The 7,525-nt window shown below is 44.8% G+C and overlaps 1 pseudogene; it reads left to right on the top strand.

The window, feature by feature from the left end:
* Positions 1 to 4,946: 4,946 nt before the first annotated feature.
* On the top strand, positions 4,947 to 7,135 carry LOC146171831 (uncharacterized; annotated as a pseudogene).
* Positions 7,136 to 7,525: the final 390 nt, after the last annotated feature.

Here is a 7,525-nt window from a genome sequence, read left to right on the forward strand (position 1 = left end):
ATGACAAGGTGTCAGACCCGGACAACAATTGTAAGAAGCGGAAGCTGCAAACTCTGAGACAAATAAATGATTAAAACCCCGATGCGTGTAGAAACCACATGACTCTCTGCTGTGTTTCAATGCCTGATTTTAGAATACTGCACGCGTAGCCGAAGAAAAAAAAAAGTCAGCTGAGCGCTCTATTATACAGATTGTGCTGAAGCGCTCCTTCCCTTGCGCCGGAGGGCGGCCCCGTCTGGCCTACGTCACGCAGGCAGCCCTCCGGCCTTGAGTCAGTCTAGGTATAGCGTTGTTGCGGCGGGCGCCATAGAAAAAGGATTATGGTAAAGAGCGGACACTCGACGAAATCCGGCCCCAGAAAATGACGCATGACATGATAACGTTAGTTCAGCTCCTCCAAATAGATTGCGCCACCAATCATGGCGGAAGTAGAACATTTGTCCCGCGCGCGCGGGTCCTGCCGGCGCAGACCAAAGCAGACTCCAGAAGTGCGAGGTCGTCTACGCGGGCTGATTTGTTTGTTCATGAGGACGGACTGCGTACTTTTACGGCTTTCTTGGCTTTAGAAGCGCAACTACTGCAGTTTCTCAGGCGGAGACAAGGTGAGATGAAGACGTACTGCGTACTTTTACGGTTTTCTTGTCTTTAGAAGCGCAACTACTGCAGTTTGTCATGAGGAGACAAGGTGAGGAACGTTATTTTGCGGAAAAACGCTACATTTCAAGCAGTTTAAGCTGACCGCGCCGGCCGGTTTCTTCAATTGCACAGCTCATGAGCAGGCGCTTGTGCGCACGTCATGGGTCTGCCAGTTCGTGAAACCCCGGCGGCTTCCAGCAAAGGCAATGTGAGAACTGGTTTCTGTTTGCAAACTACGCTGCAATTCAAGCTGTTTAGCTCAGCCCTCTGGCTGAGGCAGTTGTGAAGGGAAGGCCTATGTGCTCGCGTATGGTGCAGCAAGGGCTCGCCGGTTGGTGCGCAGTTAGGTAAAAGCGAACCCACGCCTGACGCTTTTTGCTTGGTTTGCCTAGTGGTTAGTTTTGCGTGGTTTCTCGTTGAGTTTTACGTGTTGGAGTGTATTTTACAGCTTCACTAGTGTACAATTTCTTTTAGGCGATATGTGTTGGCCGGTTGAAATCTGAACAGCGAGAGAGTAGGCTAGTGTGTTAAATACGAGCGTTCGCGCGAAATATGTACGGGACCAGTTTTGTTAAGACGGCAGGAAAAAACGTGAACCGACTAATAGCTGGAAAACCAGAAACTTGTGTGTCGAGGACTGTCATCTGCGACGAAAAATCCCCATTGCGCACGCGCAGCAAGGGATTGCGCTTTTATAAAAAGGCAGTAAAAAAAAGTGGTTCCTAAACAGCTTGATACTGCAGTGGCGCGCCAATAATTCCGTCCTCTCTGTTTCTGAAAAAAATGCATTCCACCCGTGCATTTGTTTTCAATGCTCCTAACGCACACTATGGACATCTGGGTAGCTCTTGTGTTGTTGCTGCCGGCATATCAGAATTTTTATCGAATGAAACCCGTAGTCGGCTGTCCATGCAGCTGTTAACACCAGACAAACATCGGGAAATGATGCAATGCTTGGAAATTTCTGGTAGCGATCTTCGTCGTGTAGCTTGATATGTGCATTTTACGTGGCTATGCACGCGAGGTTCGATAAATCATTTACCAGATTCGTAATTTTGTTCTTTACAGATTTCTTGCTTTTAATCTGTTTACACAGTTTCTGTATAAAGGTGTATCACGATGACAAATATTTATGCTGTCAATGTTCCAGCTGATAACAGGATTTAGCACTCTCTGCCGTGTGCCCTGGTGAAACATTTTCAGCATACATGCAAGAGGTTCGGACCAACCACGCGAATCCCACAAGTCAATGTCCCTAATGTTTCCTGAAATACTAATTTGAGCACATATTTTCACATTTCAACAAATTGTCATGTGAGAACGTTGCAAGAGCTTGATTGGTTTATATTGTTTACCGTCCCAAAGAGATCCAGGCAATAACGACGCGAATAATAGAGGCACCTTTCTTATATTGACACAACTATTGCATTCTAGCTATGCATATAACGAGTGCAAATTACATTTTCATTGTAAAATGAATGCAAGGCGCTCTATAACATGAGCCTGAATGTTTTCCAGCTTGTTTCGGGCTTACAGAATATTTGTGCTTAGAAACCCTTCAAACTGTGTGAAAAAAAATTACAAGGTTTCAAAGCTGCTGAACCAAATATTGAGCTAAAGCATTAGCTGCGGGTGACCGAGCGTTCTTCTTCCCATTTTTTTTCCTCAGCCCACATATAAAGCCCCGCTTTAACAAAGCCGTATGAACATGCCTTAGTGGCCTATAGGGACAGCGTGAATGTCAGGGCCCTAGCAGGCTGATTCTTACATAACCGTCCCATGTAAAACGAAAGACCCAAGTTTGCAACTCCTGCCAGCCCGTGTGTCACTTGGGGTGTGACGTCACAGCGTCACGTGGGTAAGACGTGGCTACCGGCCGCGCTGCTCTGAAGGCTCGAAAGCTAGAGTAGTATTGCTTTCGCAATAAAAGGTAATACTGAGGATGAAAGATGTGACCGCCTGGTGGATTTTTGTTGCCAAGTTCGTACCCAAAAGCACATGATGGTGTGAGGAAAGGGTGTGCATTTAAGCTGGAAGCAATGTTGTCTCTGTGACATAATACCCAAGACGACTTGAAGTATATTTGCTTGAAATCTGTGTTTAAAATACAGGGTATTCTGAAGGAGCGGCGAGTGTATTGTGAGCATAGCGCGTGTTTATTTTCTTATGTATAATTTTCCATACTTTGTAATCGGCATGTAATGCTACATTTGTCTACCTATGTATTGTTTTTTGCCTTGTGCAATACATTTCTTTTTTTACTTTTTTCTAATGTACACGTCGGCTGATGCACCCTACGTTTTTTCTGTCTTCCTGGTTGCTTTTTTGCACCAAACTGTGACAGAATTGTATCGGTTTTGTTTTTGTACGAAGCAAAATTAATGTTTATTTCACAGAGCTCCTGGCATCATTCCTGCAATACTGCTGTTTGGCAAAGACTTTGACGCAGCTGCGTTGATGGCCACTCTGCAGTAGTTGTGACCTAATTTTATATTTCATTACATAAAATAAATATAAAAATAATACCACACAGTACAGGGCAGAAAACAAATTACAAGTGTTCAACGCTGCTGAACCAAATATTGAGCGAAAGCATTAGCTGCGGGTGACCGAGCGTTCTTCTTCTCTTTTTCTTCTTCCTCAGCCCACATATAAAGCCCCGCTTTAACGAAGCCGTATGAACGTGCCTTATACCCGTGTCACACGGGCACTGTAAAGGCATTTGAATAAAAGACACCTCCCCAAAAGGAGTTTCATCCGCAAACACACGACAAAGTTCAATCGCCTTTCCAAAAGCGGTCTTTTCCAAACCGGAGATCGCCGATCTCTTTTACGGCTGGAAAGGCGTAGCCTCCACATCAGTGGACAACAGTGATTATCATTTAGTAAAGAAAGGAAGCAGCAGTTTATTTTTGTGTCACGTTTACACAGTACAAAAAAGATATTTATGCTTCGTAGAAGGCTAACTAGGAGCAATAATGCACTTTTTCTACAGCACTCTCGTGTGCAGTTTGAAGATATGACGTGATGATGGTAACCGCCGATGCGGATGAGTGATATCTTTTTTTTTTTTAATTTACCGTTTGTGAACATACTGTAGCTAAATTTACTATAAGCAATGTGTAGTAACACACGTACTTGATTTATATTGTTACGTGGCGGCAAGCGATGACAACAGGAGAACAGAGGACAGAAAGATGCTCGATGGTCGTGAGATGACGTTTAATGAATCTGTAAGCGGGCCTAGCACGCGCCCTCCTGCCCACGCCACTACCCTCTTCTTCCTTCCTCCGCAACAATATGTTGCGATACTTCAATTTATTGGATATATCCTGAGTGGTTTTGTTTCAAGATGTAGCGCCGCGCTTTTGATTGAGTCGTGTTTAGCCAAAGGAAAAAACAACGCTAAATTTTTGACGGAACACACAGAAAGACGAACGAGACAGGCGCTGACTCCAACTAGGTTTATTGAAAGATACATGTGCACATACCTAGCCCGAAGACGGCGAACGCCTGCGCATGTCCTGGAAGGTAGGACGAAAAAAGAAAAAAAAAAACGCCCTCAGGTAAAGCCTGTCATAATCTCGTATTTTACAACAATCTATGTTCACTTTCATGCAAAGGTATAGAAGTCGCGCTGACACACCTGCCCCCCCCCCCCCCCCCTCTCTTTGATAAAAAAGGCTTCTGCCAGCTCGCGAGCTAATCAGTCCGTACTTCTGGTTAGAATTTTAATCTCTCGAAATCATGGTTCACAGCTTTTTTTATTTTCATCAAAGCAGGAGCGGCAATGGGCGGGTTGGTTTTGGAACGAATCTGATGCGTTCCCTAAGGAAACTAACAACAGATCACCAGCGCCGTGTGTCTACTATGCAACTCCTTTTGAATCCAAGCCTTTCAACTCGCTAAAAGACCGCTTAGGTAAAAGAGTTTTTGCTTGCTATCGTGTGACACCGGTATTGGTGACCTATAGGGGTAACGTGAATGCCAGGGTCCTAGAAGCCTGATTCTGACATAAGACAGTTTTAGTTTCACGTACGTGAGGCGTTCACGGACGTGAACGTGAGAAGTCTACGTAGCCGACGCGCATGTCGTTTGGAACCCTTATAGTTACACGTTTGCGACGCACGCTGCACGTCGTTCCTAGCGCCATCTATTGACAAATACAGACACTGTTGCAGCCATTCTAATACAAGACGAGTCTAAGCCAAGCCTGTTTAATTGCGTTGGAGGGACAGTGCATCGGGTCGTCCTCGCCCTGTGTAAATCGCATCTGTTCTTCTATACCTTTGCCACCTTTGCGTTTAGCAATGCCTCGGAGTATTCTGTGTAACCGCTACCTGCTCTCCACGCTGTCGTGGGAGGAGATCGATGATTTCATGATGTCGAGGGCGGAGCGGGATCTTTATAAAGGCTCTCTGGAGGATATTGAATATTACTTCAGAAGAAAGAGAGAATCGGAACTTTTGCGCTACCGCTCGCACCGTGGACTCCTCAATATTGACAGTATAGAGCCCTCACTATTCAGGCAGCAGTTCCGTTTGATAAAGCGGACTTTGATTACCTGTTTGGTGCGCTTCAGGTGCCGGAAACTGTGAAGAGTGCACAAAACGTCACCGTGCCAGGTCGGGAGGCATTATGCAAAACCCTTAGACGCCTAGCCTACCCAAACAGGTGGTGTGACCTCGAAGCCATATTTGGGAGGCACTCATCGGTAATGTCGAGTGTGGCGACGCAAGTAGTGCATCACATTGCCCACAGTTTCAAGAATCTGCTGAATGGCAGCAACAACCACGACTGGCTGTCTCCTGCACACCTAGCGAAGTTTGCAAGTGTAAGTAGACTTGATTGTTTTACTTATTCCCTGCAGCAGTGTTGCATGGAGCTGGTGATAGGTGTCCTGTCATCCTGCATAATGTCAGTTTTTCGCCCAGTAAGGTATCTTGCGTTATATTATGCTTGCTTAAATGTGGGACACGCAAACTGGCTGTATTAGATGACAATGCGGCATATCGAGATGTATTACTCACCTCCCTCAGCCAGCTATGTGCTGGGGCAAAGAATATGAAAGCGATAGTGACACGGGGCTAGCGAGGAGTACCAGGAAATCAGACTACTCATAAAAAAGGAATCTCTCTCTCTCCAGGAATTCCTCTTTGAGGAATGATCCACATGGTAGTCGCATGTTATACACTAACCCCCCCCCCCTCCCCTCCCCAGAAAAACAAAACAAAAAAAACTTCATTTTGATGGGGGAATCTTATTTGGCTGTCTCTCAGTCTGAACTCTACACCTCACCTTTGCTAATTTCATGTAAAAGTGCAACATTATTAAAAATTTCACATTTATGTTAGTGTTGAAATTATGTCAACAGTAACTCAACGTCACATGTAAAAGAGCTTACTTGATGCTCCTGTTTTGCTGATATTCAAAACTCAAGTTTTGCTTGCATTTCATGTTGTTATCTTGCAGGCCGTACAAAACCGTGGTGCCGTTCTACCCAACTGCTGGGTATTTATAGACGGTACAGCTCGCCCCATATGCCGACCAACAAGGAACCAGCGTGAATACTTCTCGGCCCACAAGCGCATGCACGTGGTAAAATACCAGTCGGTGATGTGCCCAAATGGGATTGTGTGCCAACTTGACGGGCCTTATCCTGGAAGGCGGCATGATGCAGGTATCTAGTTTATTGTTCAATACTGAAGAAAATTGTGCTATCATAGTAGACATCACAGCTGTAAGGCTATAGTTTCATAAGCAGTATATGGTGTTTAGTTTCTCATCAAGCAGCAGTTATTACAGCCACCATATAAGTGTGCTATATTTAGAATAAATATAATTACAGGAAGGCACAGAGAAAAACAGCTGTACTGCTAACATAAGCATTTTTCTCCTTTCTATTTCTGAAATGGTGTGTGTGCCATGTACCAATACAGCAAACAGTAATATATATACAGTTTAGATGATTTCATAAAACACTTAAAAGCTGCTTGCATGTTATGTAGCATGAATATTCAGTTTATGTGCCAATTTCAGTGCGATTGATGTAGTTTTGCAGTTCTGTAGGAGTGAACCTCTGTTATCATTATTCTTGCAGGGATACTCAAGACCAGCGGCCTGTATACCAAACTGAAGAAACTGGTTGGGCATCATAAGTTTGTGCTATACGGCGATCCTGCCTATCCTTTGAAGCCACTCCTGATGAAGCCCTACGGTGGCTCTTCTTTGACGGCCACACAGCTGGCGTTCAACTACTCCATGAGTCGTGTTCGGAAATCGGTTGAGTGGGGATTCGGGAAAGTGGTAGCCGAGTTCGCCTTCCTTGATTTAAAAAAAAAATCAAAAACTGCTACGTCAGCAAGTAGCACACATGAATAAAGCTGCAACGATCCTGACGAACTCCCACACATGCCTGTATGGTAGTCAGGTTTCACAATACTTTGGAATTGATCCACCTAGCTTGCTAGAGTACCTGACATCACATTCTATGCCATGAACATGCTTGTTTGTTTGTTTGGGGGGGTTTGTTTGTGGGGTTTATCGTCCCAAAGCAGCTCAGGCTATGAGAGACGCCTTAGTGGAGGACTGGGGAAATTTCAACCACCTGGGGTTCTTAACGTGCAGTGACATCGCACAGCACATGGGCGTCTTGCTTTTCGCCTCCGTGAACATGCATTTTGCATATTAAGCACTTGTGTGACCTTGTATGCAAACTTGAATAAGCATTAAGAGGGCACATGGCAGATTCCAATTGCAAGCTGCCTAAATTACTTTCACAAAATTTCTTGCAATTTATTTTTATTTTATTATTATGGGGTTTAACGTCCCAAAGCGACTCAGGCTATGAGAGACGCCGTAGTGGTGGGCTCTGGATATTTAGACCACC

The sequence above is a fragment of the Amblyomma maculatum genome, unplaced genomic scaffold, assembly GCF_055883805.1.
Source record: "Amblyomma maculatum isolate TAMU_Amacu unplaced genomic scaffold, ASM5588380v1 scaffold_18, whole genome shotgun sequence".
Lineage (NCBI taxonomy): Eukaryota > Metazoa > Arthropoda > Arachnida > Ixodida > Ixodidae > Amblyomma > Amblyomma maculatum.